This window comes from Adiantum capillus-veneris, chromosome 21 (genome assembly GCF_014529385.1).
Source record: "Adiantum capillus-veneris isolate H3 chromosome 21, ASM1452938v2, whole genome shotgun sequence".
NCBI lineage: Eukaryota > Viridiplantae > Streptophyta > Polypodiopsida > Polypodiales > Pteridaceae > Adiantum > Adiantum capillus-veneris.
In genome coordinates, this window is record NC_140951.1 from 35,065,366 (window position 1) to 35,081,938 (window position 16,573).

The 16,573-nt window shown below is 42.2% G+C and overlaps 1 pseudogene; it reads right to left on the reverse strand.

Annotated features, from left to right (window-relative positions):
- Window positions 1–8,433: 8,433 nt before the first annotated feature.
- LOC147430767 (uncharacterized) lies at window positions 8,434–9,225 on the reverse strand (annotated as a pseudogene).
- Window positions 9,226–16,573: the final 7,348 nt, after the last annotated feature.

Below are 16,573 nucleotides of genomic sequence, written 5' to 3' on the forward strand. Positions count from 1 at the left end.
ATTGGGGTAGCTTTTCTTGTGATGTGTTGTTGTGAAATTTACGCAAGCTATGTTGAACAAATACTAATCTCACTTTGATTTGTCATGACAGATTTGTAAGAAGGTATTAATGCAACAAGCACCCCCTCCCCCTTTCTCTCTCTTTCTTAAATATATAGTTGTGTTTGCTTGATCATTGCCGATACGTTTCAAAGCAACCCGAGCACTATCTCTCTCTCTCTCTCTCTCTCTCTCTCTCTCTCTCTCTCTCTCTCTCTCGTGTTTTAGTGTGTGAGAGTGTTCCATTGGTGTTAGGGTTAGTGTAAATTCCTTGCTTGTTTGTGGGTTGCTCTAAGGATTCTCCTCTTTTGCGTCCTAGTTCGATCTTAAACTAGGTGGTGCCCCTTGTGTAGTTGGGATTTGGCTGTGGGTTTGTTGTTTTGGTTTGTGTTGTGTTGTGCCCCAGCCCCATTGAGCAGCATGGGAGCCTTGAAGGGTGTCTAGAGGTTGTTCTTCTTGTTGCCCGCCCCGGACCGCCTCACCAGCAGGGTTTGGAGCATATCCTATTATACTAGGCAGACCATGGTTACGTGCATTGGGAGCTGTTCAAGATTGGCGACATGGTACGATTAGCCTCTATGGAAAGACAGGTACCAAGAAGCTTTATAATATGGACACAAGGAAACGATTAGAGGAGATTTATGAAGATGAGGATGAGTCTAGTGATGAAGATTCTTCCACGGTGACAGATGAGGACAGTGATAGCACTACCAGCAGTGATGAGGATGCTGATGTTGCATTTCTTTTGATGGACAAAGAAATCCAGGAGTTTGGTTTAGTTGCATTCGCGAATGAGGTTGAAGATGAAAGTGAAGGGCCTTATGAAGTGATTGAGGGGCTGATGCAAACCAAGGTTGAGTTGTCAAAGAAGCAGGAATTGATGACACAAATGATCAGTAGAGACCTCTCAACTATGGAGAAGGATATATATTTGCACATGCTGGCTAGTTTTCTTGATTTGTTCATTACTTCATATGAAGAGATCAGAGGGTTCAAGGGCGATGAGATGCATATAGAGTTGAAAGAAGGTGCTAAGACAGTGCGGCAAAGGCTAAAAAGGATGGGTCAAGAGCAAATGGGAAGCCTTGCGAGAAGAGGTGGACAAGTTATTGAAGGCAGGGTTCATAGTCCCTGTGGAGACCACAGAATGGGTGAGTCCAGTTGTAGTCAGTCCAAAGAAGGATGGGAAGTGGAGAATTTGTGTAGATTTTAAACCCTTAAACGCAGCCACTAAGAAGAACCCATATCCTCTTCCATTCATTGATCAGATCTTGGATTCAGTGGCAGGTTATGAGAGGTACAGTGTGTGTGATGGTTTTTCAGGCTATTTTCAATTGAAGATTGCTCTTAAAGACTGCACAAAGACAACTTTTATTACGCCATGGGGTTGCTATTGCTACACAGTATTTCCATTTGGGTTGTCAAATGGACCTTCCTTCTATCAAGAGAGAGCAAATTGGGTGTTGGAACCATTCATTGGTAGTTGTGTTAAAGCTTTTATGGATGACTTCTGTGTTTATAGAAGTAGGGTTGAACACCATGAAAAGCTGCAGATGGTATTGGCTCGATATGATGAATGTGGAGGACAACTAAATCCAAAGAAATGTCATCTAGCACAGCCAAGGGTGAAGTTATTGGGCCACATGGTGTCAGAAAATGGCATTGAGGCTGATCCAGACAAGGTTAAGTCTATTATTCTTCTTCCATCACCTACGAGTACGAAGCAATTGGCAACCTTTATACACAAAGTGAAGTACATGGCAAGGTTTATTCCATTGTCTTCTCAGATTCTTTATCCATTACAACAAGTGGCAAAGCATGATCCATTGCAATGGGATAACAAGTGTGAAGAAGTGTTTCAAGAGGTGAAAGAGGTGTTAGGGGGTTTGTCAGCCATGCAGGCTTCTAATTGGGAGAAAGTTTTTTATGTAAATCCCTCAGTAGGGGATTATGCCATTGGAGCCATGCTATTGCAAAAGGGGAAGGGCAGCCATTATATGAGGCCAGTGTATTGTGCAAGCCGAGTGAAGTTGGTAGCGGAGAGAAAGTTCTCAGAAGTAGAGCTAGTGATGGCCAGTGTAATATTTGCTTGTCGACGATATCGTCATTACTTGCTACCACGGCCTTTTGTTTTCTTGACGAGTTATGCCTTTTTGCCACAGTTAATTAATGATACTAACATGTCAAATGTGGTGAAGAAATGGGTAATTGAGCTGCAAGAGTTTGAGTTCTCTTTTCTAGTGGAAGATAGTACAAGGGCTACCCTAGCTGATTTGTTGACCTACAAGGAGAATCCCCTTATTGTTAAGGAAGAGGTGGTGAGAAAGGTAGTTGAAGAAGTGCCACAGATCAACAATGCACATGTGTTGTTCTTTGATGGTTCAAGCAGAAAGAGCCATGATGCAGCTTCAGGGGGTATAGCACTTTATGATCCAAAGGGGAAGCTAGTATGCAAGAGAGGGTTCAAATTGGATGCTCATAGTAACAATGAGGCTGAATATGCTACTCTGGAAGCCGGATTACACATTTGTTTGAAGCATGGGGTTCGAAGGTTGAGCATAAAAGGTGATGCCTTGTTAGTGGTGAAGCAAGTGCTGGGTGTGTGGAAGAGCAAGAACACCTCATTGAAGGAAATGTGCTTCAAAATTAAAGGCCTGTTAAAAAAGTTCGAAGCATGGATCATCAGACACATTGAACGTGCTCTAAATGGAGAGGCACATGAAGCAGCTCAAGGCATGATTGGGGAGCTATTTGTGTTGAGGACCACTTTACCTCTTTATCATGGCCGGGAAAGTTTGGATCAAGAAGAGGAGTTTTTGCTAACAGGAATCATTCCAAAGGAGATTCAGAAGTCTAAGAAGTATGGCTTTGTGCGTAGAGCATACAGGTACAAAATGATTGGTGATGTCTTATACATGAAAGGGGCTGATCTCGTGTTGAGACGTGTACCTTGGCGGGAGGAGCTTTACAGAGTGTTGGAAGAGAATCATGAAGGTGCATTTGGTGGCCATTTTGCTCTAAAGATCACCTTGCATAAGATTTTGCAAGAGGGGTATGTATGGCCTAGTTTGCACAAGGATGTTCACCATTGGTGTAGGTCTTGCAATAGGTGTCAAGCATTTGGGAAGAGAGTGTTGAAGCCAGAGCTACGAAAAACCATTATGGCGTTTGATGTGTTTGAAAAGTGGGGGATTGATGCAATAGGCCCGTTACCTATCACAAGCAGGGGCAAAAGCTATATTTTGACGGCAGTGGACTATCTTTCTAGATGGGCAGAGGCTATAGCAGTAAAACAGATCACTGCAAAGGATGTGGCAAAATTTGTGTATGATGAAATATGTTGCAAGTTTGGGGTGCCATTGGAGCTACTTTCAGATAAGGGGCCTGGCTTTAGAGCTAAACTGCTAGATTTTTTATGTGCAAAGATGAAGATTAGGCACCAACATACCACTCCTTATTACCCACAGTGTAATGGCTTAAATGAAAGATTCAATGGTGAGTTGGTACAGATTCTTTCGAAAGTGACAAAGCACCAAGGAAAGAATTGGGATTTGGAATTGCCTAGTGCATTATGGGCTTACCGTACTTCGGTGAAGACAGGTATAGGGTTTACTCCATTTCATTTGGTGTATGGAAAAGAAGCACTATTGCCTGTGGAAGTAGAGTTGCCTGCGGTCAAGATGTTAGAGAAGTTGATTGGGCCCCCTAGTGATGCATTCGAAGAGAGGCTCTTACAGCTACAAGAGGTTCAGTTGGATAGGATGAGTGCATTGGAACATTATGGGCAGATGCAAGATAGGGCTTTAGCAAAGATAAATGAAAAGGTCAAAAGTAAGGGTATCAAGAAGCATGACTTGGTTTTGCGCTACAACAGTAAGCTGGACAACACCTTCCAAAAGAAGTTTCAAATTAAGTGGGAAGGCCCTTTCAAGGTAGTGGAGTGTTTTCCAAATGGCACATATCAGCTGGATAACCTGGATGGTGTTCTACATAAGTCAAGGGTAAATGGATTGCGTCTTAAATTGTATCATGCTAGATTGATGATGGTGGAGCAAGATGAAATGTCTGTGGAGCAAGCAATGTTGGTGAAGGATGAGGAGACCTGTGATGCGGCGAGTCTCATATCGCTCTTTGCTGCTGCTGATCATGAATGATCTAGCAGGTTAGGGGATGGGCAAATTATGTCAGGAGTTTTTTGGAGCAAGGGATTGCGCATATGTACATATACATGCATGGTGCATCAAATAAAGAATTGCCCATTTTTCAGAGCCAGGTGGTTACGTGGGGCCCACATGTGTACAGGTAGGACAGGGTGTACATAGTGCATCGATTTTCACTATTACTAGTACCACTGTGTTTTTTCTACAATAAGGAGGAGTTGGTAGTGTGTAAAAATTCTTGAGGAAGCTATCCACGGGCCGACGACATGAGGTAAGCAGGTGCGTCAGATGGCATTGAGTGGCGTCAGGAGGCCGAACGGGGTCAATATTTTCACGTGGATGAATACGGACACAAAGTGGTGTTTTCTTGTGAGAGTTATGCAGAAAGGTCATCATTAGGACCACTTTTTGGGGCCACTTCACGTGGTTGCGAGACACATTATTGAAAAGAAATGAGTGCCAGGTGTGCGGATGATGCAAAAAAGGTGACAACTATGCACTACGAGGTCAGTTTTTCGCCTGTTCGGGGTCCGTTTGAGGTCATCTAAAAGGCCAAGGGTGCCCAACTAATAAATCTAAGTGTGGGAACTGGAAAAAATGAGAGAAGACCAGAAAAAATGTGGAGAAGAGAGGAGGAACAGCCGCAGGTGTGTTTTTGGGGTTTTTGGAGCCTGTTTTGGCCGTAAACTGCTCATCCGAGGTCGGATTTGAGCACTTTGACATTGTAGACTGGGGTTTTGGGCCGTTCTGGACGCGATGGCGCTGTCCATTTTGCCAAATTCCTCACTCTTTTCCTGTTGTTTTTCTGTGTAAGTTTCTCCTATGAGCGAAGTTTCTGCTCTAGTTTGTGATTGTATCTGGCTTATTTTACCCATATTGTGTGAGCTATTTGCCCCATTGGTGTTGGCCCAAGCTCAATTGTATCTAAACATCATAAATTCTCCTCTTTTGAGCTGAGTTTTTTCGGTGTGTGTGTGTGTGTCTGTGTGGAGTGGGCAAGTGGATAGTCTCTCTCCTCTCACTCCAGAGGTGTGTTCCCTGTCTTGGCCAGGTGTGTTGTGTAAGCCGAGTGGTGCCCCATAGTGTGTGTGTGTGTATCTTCCCAAGAGCGTGTGTCGGGTCGTTATAGAGGCGTTGTGTGTGTTTTCATCCCGCTCACAATGCCATTGGGCCATTACCTAGGGCCAACTCAGAAAAATTCTACAGTATCATGCGGGTCGACTACATGACTAGATGGGCAGAGGCTACAGCCACCACTAGAATCACAGCGGTAGAGGTAGCAAAATTTATCTACGAGCACATATGTTGTAGGTTTGGCACACCTTTAGAGATCATCTATGATAGAGGGCCAAGTTTCAGAGCAGACTTGGTAGGAGAATTAATGCAGAAACTGGGCATTACAAGGAGGCACTCTTCACCATATTACCCTCAATGTAATGGCCTAGTTGAAAAGGTAAATAGAATGGTTTCTAAAATTATTACCAAGCAGGTAAACAATAATCCTGGAGACTGGGATAAGTATCTACTACCAGCTTTATGGGCCTACAGAACTTCATTTTGTACATCCTTGGGATTCACACCGTATCATCTAGTATTTGGTAAGGAAGCAATCTTGCCCATTGAAGTGCAACTACAAAGTCTCAGAGTAATGGCAAGCCAACTTCAACAACCCAACATGCATTTGAGAGATCACATCATCAACTTGCAAAGACTGCAGCTGGACAGAGAAGAAGCAATAAATTATTATGTGGCACAAGCAGAGCATAGACGGCTTAGCTTTAACGAGCATCTCCGGAAAAAAGAATTGAAGAAAGGAATGTTGGTGCTCCGCTACGACAATCGCTTTGACACGCGCAAGGATAAGAAACTCCTGCTCCGATGGGAAGGCCCTTTCATCATCAGGAAAAATTATGCCAATGGAAGCTACCAGCTAATGGAGGCTGATGGAAAACTTCATAAAACCAGGGTAAATGGTTGGCAACTTAAACCTTATTTTCTTCGATTTGACCAGGCTCCACCTATTGACATTCCAGATGAGGACACACCATCAGCCGCCACCTCCGACGATAATGATCAAACAAAAGGGGAGGGCTAATGATGGGGTCTTTTCACAAGCCAAGCTCCCATACCCCTCTTCTCTCGTCCCCACCCCATGAAAACCCCCTCTTAGGGAGGGAGTGATAAAAGGCATTGGAAAAAGTAAGAAAAAAATAAAGTATGATTATGTAAATATATGAGAAAGGTAAAATAGGCCACCTCATGCTTGCGGGGCAGCCCATCCCCACCTTGCCTCCTTTTTCTTCACTGTTGCCCCACCGTGTGTCCCTTTTCCTCTCCTCCACTCAAAAGGTCAACCCCCTCTCTCTTCCCCTTGTACTTTCTCCTTTATCTCTCCCCTCAAGCTACCCCACCCCTCACCAATAATACATTCTAACTCACCAATAATGCACCCTAACTCACATGCCACTTATCCTATCTTCCAAAACAGTATACCCCACCTCCCTTTTCTCTCTCCTATCATATCCCATAACCCAAATACCCCCCTCTCTCTCTAAAGGGCGCCATGTCTCTTGTCTTGTAGCCAGATAACCTCCCCCACACTCACACACACTCAGTTTCACTGAAAAAGGTGCCCACAGACCCATCCCCACCCGGTGGTTACCTGCTTTTTCTTGTGTTCACACACATCTGCACACAGATTCACCTCTGAACACACTCCCCTCTCTCCCCTCTTGTAATTACTTTATTCTCCATGTCACCTCTCATTTTTTTTAACCCATCTCTCTCTCTTAGTCTCTCTCTCATGAGACTGCTGTTCTGGCACATATACACACTGCCAGACAAGTGGGGCCCACAGTCACATGGCCTATGTAGATAATGATTTCTTCATTTCTAAATTCTAGAATTTCTCCCCCCTCCTCCCCTATATAAAGAGGGGTCACCATCACACTAAACACACACACAACATCACCAAAGAGTACACTATGCACTGTGTATGCCTAGTGCACACACACACACCCACACCATCACCATCACCATCACCGCAATCACCATGCTCGTCTTGAGCATGACCTCTACACCCTTGGGCTATGGAAGATGAAGGGCAGCTAAATGAAGGATGGTGGCCATAACCCTCGTGCGAGTCTTCGCCATCAACTCCCACCTATCCGCCATGTGCTCTACCACTCTCTCCCTTCTCATTCCCCTACCCTATGCTCCCCATTTCATCGCCTTATTCTCTAAATAAAGCTTGAGGTTTTGTGAGTATGTTTTCCTGCAATGTTTTGCCCATGTGAGGTGTGCGGAATTGCCACCTAGTCTTGTGTTTGGAGTGAGCTTGTGTATGTGTGAAGGGTGTGCGGATTCGCCATCCTTTTGTGGTGCCTAAGTACTAAGCCGCTATACCCCCTCCCTCACACTCTCTCTCTCTATCTCTCACTTGATCTCATTTCCCTTCCCCTTCATCATTACTCCCAAGCATCCATATCTCTTGGATGAAAACTTTGTTATGGTGGTGTGTTGTTTTCATCCTAGCCGCTGAAGCTAGGTGGTGCCCCCTGTTTGTTTTACCATGACTGGCTCGAGGCGCGCCATTCGGTCCCCGGTGTTTTAGAGGCCATCGGGGTTCGGGCTTCGCTTTGCTCCCGTCAGTGTCTAATTTCACTCCTTGGAAATTGGCATTCGTACTGTCAAGGATCACCAAAGACCGCATGGTATGCGAAATCGGTTGCATGCATCCCATCTCCATGCATGTTTCTTTGCTTGCAACAAGATGGCCAAAACAATACATGTGAAAGGCATGATTGCAGGGCAGTAAAAACATGCCAAGTGCATCGTCGTCGTACATCATCAACCCACAAGCACTGCAAACTTTGTCCAAAGGCAAGGTGCGCATATCCACAGGTGGAACTTTCAGCGGAGGTGTAGACAACAAAGTTGTACTTCTTTTGACCTGCATGGTCTTCACAAAATCCATCCGCGCCTGTGCACACTCCTCCTCTTCCTATGTAAAATCTCTCTCCTTTAGAGCACTATCTACAGGATCAAGTAGTGCCTTCTCCTCAACTACCACTTGCAATGTTTGGAATGTCCTCAACTACCACTTGCAACTGTACTTTTTTTGACCTACATGGTCTTCACAAAATTCATCCGCGCCTGTGCACACTCCTCCACTTCCTGTGTAAAATCTCTCTTCTTTAGAGCACTATCTACAACATCAAGTAGTGACTTCTCCTCAACTACCACTTTCAATGTTTGGAGTGTTAGCGACAACCTGCCAATAGTATTTTTAAGCCGCTCCACCTTCATTGCATCCACAGCACCGTCGCTACCTTCTGCCTTTAGTAATGCAGCCTCAACATCTTTCAACTGGCCTCTGAGCTTTTCTACTAGGAGGTTGGCACCTTCATTTCAGTGCACATCATCCTGAAGCAATTCTAGCTACTTAAAAGCTTCATTATACTCTGACAATGCAAAAGAATGCTTGCTTACAACCAGGTTGTAAACAGTATCTAACTCTATAAGAGACGGTGGACCAAATAAATTCTTTTTCTGCACACCATCCACTGTATCGATAGGAGTTTCCTGGGGTGTCTCCAAATGATCTAGAGTCCTCGTCATTCGCCGCAAACTATTAGGGGCAGAGGAGGAATGGAAAGCTGACCATCGCTGCTTCTTTGCATGTAATTTTCCTGGATCCATATTTGTGACAATACTTTCTGAAAACAAGGCCCAGTCAACCTGTCCCTTCAACTACTCATATAGAAAGCCTCTAGCAAATCCTTTAGTCACCTCCATACCATAATTGCTAGGAGGTTCTTGATACACGGATGTGAAACAATACATAAAACCTGTTCCAGAGCTCTGGCTTCACATCTCTACATTTTACTTTGTTGCCCCTCTTCGGCACCTCCTTAAAGCATTTCAACCAATCTTTGTTGGTGAAATCTGCCTCAGTCAACAGCAGTCGAGCATCCACTCCAGAGTTGGGGAGGTCGTATACTTCATGTGCTTGACGCTTTGTCATGCAAAAAACTATCTTCCTTTCAGATGGCACATATGGAGTGCACCAACGGCCTTTGCCCTGTAAAATACAGGGAAAAACATAAGACCATAGTTGTTTCCATATAGCAAGCGCATACGGGTATGGAAGTATGATTGGAGTATGGTTCAACACTTAAGCTTGAAACATACACAGCCATAAATTTATTGAAAACTTCGATAATTTATGCATGGTGAGTGTTTATAATATCACAATTTTACAGAAGTTTTCACATTAAACATCAATTGTTGCATTGAGCAAGAGCAAAAGCAAGCTGGGCATGTGCATGAATAGGTGGTACAACTACCTGTGTCCCAGACAGATAGCTACCATGTAGCTACCACCTTGGTATTTATTTGCTAAATGAACTTTTTGATTAGTAGTTGGCTAACATAATGCTACCGACTTGTTATGTTTTTTGCAGAATGCTGAATGCTACAATCTTGATGATCTCTGATGCACTTTCCCTATATTAAATGAGTGCTGCAGGTGGTAGCTACCACACTGATAGAGTATCACTGATTCATGATTCTTCATAGCACTATGATTTGCAATCCATACGAGTACGGTCCCAACTATGCACAAGACATGAATGCATGTGCAGCCAGCCAATTGAATTTCAGTCAAAAATGCAATGTGCACAAATATATCTGCTTGAATGCATGTATGCATGCATGACTCTACACAGGTTTTCAATGCAAGCTTGAATTCATGCATGCATGCCTCTACATGGGTTTTCAATGCAAGCTTGAATGCATGCACATTAGCTAATGGATCTTGAATGTATCTACAAACATCTAGCCTCTAACTTAGGTTTGCTTCAAAGCAAGCTTAAGAGAGCTTACATGGACCTTGGAAACAAGTTACAACAATAAATTGTGCAGAGACAGCCAACAACACTAAGATGCAGTAGTACCTCAGTGTTGGGGGTTACAACATCTGCCGTTTTTTAATGTTTCTTTGCTAAAGGAGTGCAGGGCTTTGGTAAAGGAGTCAAGACCTTCTTCTTCCTCTTTCCATCAGGGGAGTCCGAGGGTGGATCAGGCGAGGGAGATGAATGACGGGCCCTCTTTTGCCTCCCAGTAATTGTGGCTGATTTTGCTTCAGCTACAGGAGCTGCTTGGCCACCTGAGTTGCCCCCCCCTCTGCAACCGCTGACGAGCAGGAGGTCTCATGATTGTGGAGTAAGGTGGCCCCCCCGCACTAATTTCACACACACAATTGAAACTGAAAATATAATTTTTAAAGTTTTTAAATCTAGCTCGCTGCTCAAGTCTTTTGATGAAATTTTTTCAAATAAAACCTTATAAAAGATTCTCAATGTTTACTCACCTAGCTACCAACCAGCCCACCCCCTTGCTACCACCCCCAAAAATGGGTAGCTAGTGTACCACCTATTCATGAATCCACCCACTTATCAAACACAACATCAATTCCCTCACGGTCTCAGACCCAAGATCTCACACACCTTCGAAGAAGGTGAGAGCTAGCGGGGTATGAGAGTAGATTGAGAGGAAGAAGGAGTATTCTTACGAGAAAGATGTACATCTCCTCACATAATCACTCATATTATCATAGCTTAGCTTAGTAATTAGCCTGGTAGAGGAGATGAGCATGCATTGAAGCTTGGCTCTTGGTTGGATTTGCATCACAAAGCCAAGAGTTGTTGGTGTAGGCCTCCCTTCTCACAAGCTTGGAGTAGGTGATAAGCTTTTCATTAAAGCTCGAGAAGGAGAGAGAGTCTTCTTTACTTCACACATGAGCTAGTGTGAGTGTGCAGGTGATAATGCCGTTGAAAAATCAGCCCCCCTCTCTCTCTTGGTCAACCCCTCTTGCTATTTTCTCTTGCTAGCATCCTATTGGACCTCCCCAGGCTTATTAGCCAATGGTAATTAAGCAGGATAAGTGATAGCCTTCTGACATGTGTCCCCCTTTCCCCTTTTGTGAGAGCTTCAGGTAATTATTTAATTCAACTAAACTCTCATTGGACCCCTTTGTCTCTTGGCCAATAGGAATCAGGCAAGCCATTGGGCTATTGAATGCTCATTGATCCCCTTGGGAGACTGTCCAATAGTCTTCTAGAGAGCTTAATTCTTATTGGTTCTTTTATTAAGTGTTTTTAAATTAATTAAACTAGATTTACTCTAGCCTAATTCTCATTGGTCCACCTCCATGGCCATCCAATAGGAATTGGGTACACCTTGTGGGCATCTGGGCTAGGGAGCTGACATGTGTCCCTCATTCCCTTTGTGTAAAGGGATCTTGAGTGTGTTTGTTAGTTTCTCTCTCATCCCCTACTTGCAAGGCTCACCCCCTCCTATGTAGGGATTGCCAAAGACTTTTGGGACACACACAAAGCATCCAATTCCCCCAATGTTTGACCTTTGCACACAACCTTTGAATTTTGGAACCTTAGCATTTTGGAAGTCTTAATGGGCTGAACCTTAGGGTCTTTTAAGCCCATTGTTGCACATGGCTCGTTTACAGATGGCCCCCCCTTTGGATCCCTATTTTCCCTCCTTTGGATCCCTACAATGGCCGGTCTGCTAGCTTAACCAATATGCTAGCTTTTTCTTCCCTAGCAGTTCCCCATATTAAATGATCAGTTTAACATGAGAAAATCATTTAGGAGAATTAGATATTTATTATTATGACACATATCATTCAGTTTTAGAACCAGGTAGGAACAATCGAAAGGTTTTTGATTCCTATAACAATAACTGGTGGAGCAATAAGAGCCAAATCTTTTGGGGTATCCCACTTGTAATCATTAGCACAATAGAAAAATGCATGTGCAACACGTCATATATAGTGGGAATATCCTCAAGGTGCCAAAGGAATGGTGCATTGATGACCAGAATTAGGAATATTATGAGGCACATATGTGACCTTATGTTTCATTCTTCACCTCTTGTGCTTCTTACACCTTTCCTTTGAGAGATTTATTAGGAATCATCTACACAATTTGCAACCATGTTTGGATCACCTTCACCTTTACCTTCACCTTCACCTTCCTTAGCTCTTGCTACACATCTTGAAACACCCACCTACTCATGGTTTGCCAACTTCAAGAAAATTTTCCTTCTCAACATAAAGCTTATTGTAGAGCTCAACCATGTTGAAGAAGGGACAATTAATATCATAGGCCTTGCACGCTGGCATAGATGACAAGATAGCAAAATTCAAAGCACTATTGCAATCTATTGAGGAGTCATGCTTGGTGCCTCACCAAAACATTAGAAATTATATATTTCATCTTAATGGAAGATCATTGCTAAAGCTATGGGTAGTTGGTCATTTGTGATAGCTATATCAAGTTGGTCAGTTAGAGTTAGTTTAGACCAAGGAAGCAGAATCAGATAGAGACTTTAGATATCAGAATAGACAAAGACTAAAATGAAATATGAAATTGGTACTGAATGAAAACTGGAACTAAAACATGTATTTAGATCAATATAACTGCGAATACAACAATATGAGCCAAAGTCTGCTCTGTGCTTATGACAAAAGAAGTACAAGAGTACAAGAGCATAATGAGCTCCAATACTAGACTCCATGATAGAGGAATTGCAAGAAACCCACAAAATGAACAGTGGGCTCTATTTATAGCTATCAAATTGGGCCTTTGTATGGTTGTCTCTTGTGTAGTTACTACATTATAATTGAGCTCAATAATTACGAGTTTAGCTACTACCAGTCTAGATTCTTGTCTAGAGATGGTTCCCTTCCTTCCCCCTTTTCTTTGAATTTTGGAATATTTTCAAAATTTCAGCTATTCCTCTGATTAATCCAATATGAACTAAGAACTCTCAGTCCACCTGACTATCTTTTTTTATTCTAGAGCCTTCTTCTTTGGAGGTTTCTAGAGAATTGTTGGTGGAGCACTGGAATTTTTTGGGACATCGAAACCAACATTCTGCTTTGGAGGTTTCTAGAGAAGTGGAGCATTGGAATTTTTTGGGATATGGGAACCAACATTCCGCTTCTAAATTAGGTGGTAGAGGACTTCTTGCTCTATTTTCTCCTTGCACACATTACCCATTTCCATTTCATATGGCATTAAATCATTTTGTGTCTGTGTATCAGCATCATACACCATTCATTGGCCTCTGGTCAATCTGGCTCTAGCAAGCTTGTGACAAAATAAGGTTGTGTGAATCCATCCTTTAGGAAGTGGCTAGTTGACTTTGGTTTTGGCTTTGAAGAGGAATTTAGCCACCTCCCTAAACAAGGGTTAGAAGATTTCCTATTTGCTAGGTCTTTCTTTGGAATTTTGGAGGCTTTGACTATTAGCTAAAGTAATTCATTAGTGATCTTTATTAGCTCTCTAATCTGAACACGCTGTCGTGTTGTGACATGTACATAGTGGCAACACATGCTACAAGAGTCATCTTGGAACTTTTTAGATACATAATTATATTTCCTATAATGATGTACATATGTATATTTAAGTATAATAATATGCTTTCTATCTCATCCTATTATTTATCTCAAGGGTAACCTATTCTTACTTTACCGTCAAAAAATACTATGGGAAAAGCGTCAATAGCTCCGCCTCTTTAAATTGGGGCAAAAAAAAAAAAAGCATTGGTTCTTTATTTCTACTATCTCATTATCATCTCACACCCTAGCTAGATCCTATATCTAGGGTAAACTCCAATATATATATATATTCTATGTATTTTTCATATTTTTCTTATATTTATTTTTAAATAGCTACTAGGAGGGAATCAAATCCTAGTGGGACACTAGGTGGCATGATTTCAAAGATACACTTATTTTAATGCATTATTGCAAGCATGATTACAAAACTTTGTCAAAGAGCAATGTCATGCTTTCATATGGCATGAGGTGTCCTTTGGAATCAAATGAAAGCGTAGCCTAAGGGGACCACAGGAAGACTTTTTTTGCTACCAGAAATGGACCCTATTTTGATTGTTTTTTTACACAAGGTTCCAATCTGAATTGAAAAAAGATTTTAAAATGGAAGTCATAGCTAATGAGCTAAATTTTCTACCCATATTTTTACTTTTTTATTTGGAGCCACAGTTGAGGAGATATTATCAAAATACTGGACCCCAGTCTGCCCACATCATGCAGGGACAGTTGATTTCCAACTTTTCCAGGTTCTGTTCACACTGGCTCTTCTCTTCTTGTGTAAACCCTTGGGGGTTCCCTTCACCTATAAAAGGGGACCTCTTCTTCCTTGAAAACCACTTAAGCATTCAAGCCATTGATGAGAGGAATTCAAGAGCGAGTGAGTAGTAATCCCAAATTGTACTTAGCCATTAACATAAGCCTAAGCCTACAATTTCTCCTAGAGGAAGACTAGCCATTCTTGCATGGTATCCTTGGAAGATCAACCCTAATCAAAGAAGGTCTTGGACTTGGCGTATCAATCAAAGTTGAATTCTCCCCTCTTCTTCTCTCTCCATCAATCAAAGTTGAATTCTCCCCTCTTCTTCTCTCTCCATCAATAATGGTGCCGAAGGGTTTGTCAAGTAAGATGTGTTCTACATTGATGTTTTCTTGATTTCTTGTTGTTTTCTTTTTCATCTCTAATCCAACATATATATATATATCTAATCTCATCTCCTTAACAAAACCTATCTCTCTCACTCTTAGTAATTCATCCTCTCTACAAATTTTAGGTTCTCCTTGCTACAGGTACATCTCTCCCCGCAGTATCCTTATTGCCTACGGGCAAGAATAGGGCTTGGGAGGGAAACTCTCTTCTCTTCTCTTCCCTTATCTTCTCTCATATCTACATTTTGCACATACTAGAGTTATCCTAGATGAATAATCCACATGATGATAATTTCTATCGCTTTCACTCTATACGATCTATTAGAATTAACATATGGATTAGCTGTAAAATACACTTTCAACAACGTATAGTGTTTCTCTTTGGCCCAGAAAGACTCAATGAAATACTTCTATCACCGGATCCCATCATACTACCTCTCATAGACTATAACTTTTCTTTTGACGTAAGCGTAGTTATCTTGCTATGAACCAAGAGGATTTGTACACACAATTAATCCCAATCACTAGACAAAATATATATATTATGGTAAGCCCAAAAATACAATTCCAAAGAACAATTCGAAGCCTATTTGGTTAGCCAAGATTGAATTCCATTAACTCATCTATTAACCCTTTCATATTACCCATGATACGATATGACCATAGCCTTGATGTTTTCATCTTTGTGTTGTTTTGACATTCTCTTTTGTGTTCTTTCTTTATGTATGTGCGTGCAAGAGAGAAAGAGTGGGGCTTCTTTGATTGCACTTCCTTCCAAACCCTAGTCTTCATGGCATCTATGGTTTAACTCCTTTATATAGTTTTTTTTTTTTGAGTTCTCTCACAAACTCTCACAGCCATAAGCCCGGTGCTTTCCTGGCAAGACCGCAAATTTTTCGACATATTTTTGGTGAACCCGACGCAAAACTGCCAGGGTGAGAGTTTTTGGGTTACCATGGGTGATCATGTTGAGCAACAGGGTATGCATTTTGACCCAGCAACAATGCAAATGTTTCAAGCATTTGCAATGTTCATGCAACAACAACATACCACTGAAAGAAGGGAGATTTCAGCAACGAAGGCCATACAAGCAGTCGTCAACAGGATGGATCAATTCAATGGTAAAGATGTAACCAAGTACTTATGCCAGTATGTGAAGGAGATGGAGCTGCATTGCGTGTCAGAAGGTGAGATGATTCAAAACTTTGAGCTAGTTGTTGCTCCAAAAATTAGAGAACATGTTAGGGGAATTAAAGATGGGCATGGGAGAAATTAGAAAGAAATCAAAGTAGCTTTAAAGGAGGAATATTTCTTGGAGGACTCTGAGAGAGTGATCAAAAGGACATTCTTAGAATGGGTAGTCAAACCAAAGCAAGGACTATCAATAACAAAGCTACTTAGGGAATTTGAGCGACGCTATGCACAACTCACCAGGACAGAAAGGGCCACACTAGATGCAGAGAAGATAAATCTTTTCTTACAAGCTGCAGGTAAAGAGTTTCAAGAAAATTTGGAGCTTATTCTTGAACATAAAGATGCTGATCAAGGACTAAAGACCGACTGGAATGAGGTTGAAGGTGTTGTCTCACTGCTTGCCAAACGACAAAGAAGAAGGGACAAGATGGTAGTAAACACTACAAGTCCTTCCACCTCAACTCCTGACAAAATGGTAAAGCCTACTTTTATCACTCCAAAGTTTGATGAGTCCATGCTAGATGAGCTTGTGAAGGGAACACGTGACTTGAAGGTGAAGCTTGAAAAGCTTGAAGAAAAAGGCCAACCGTCAGGGCCACTTTCTAGGCAAAGA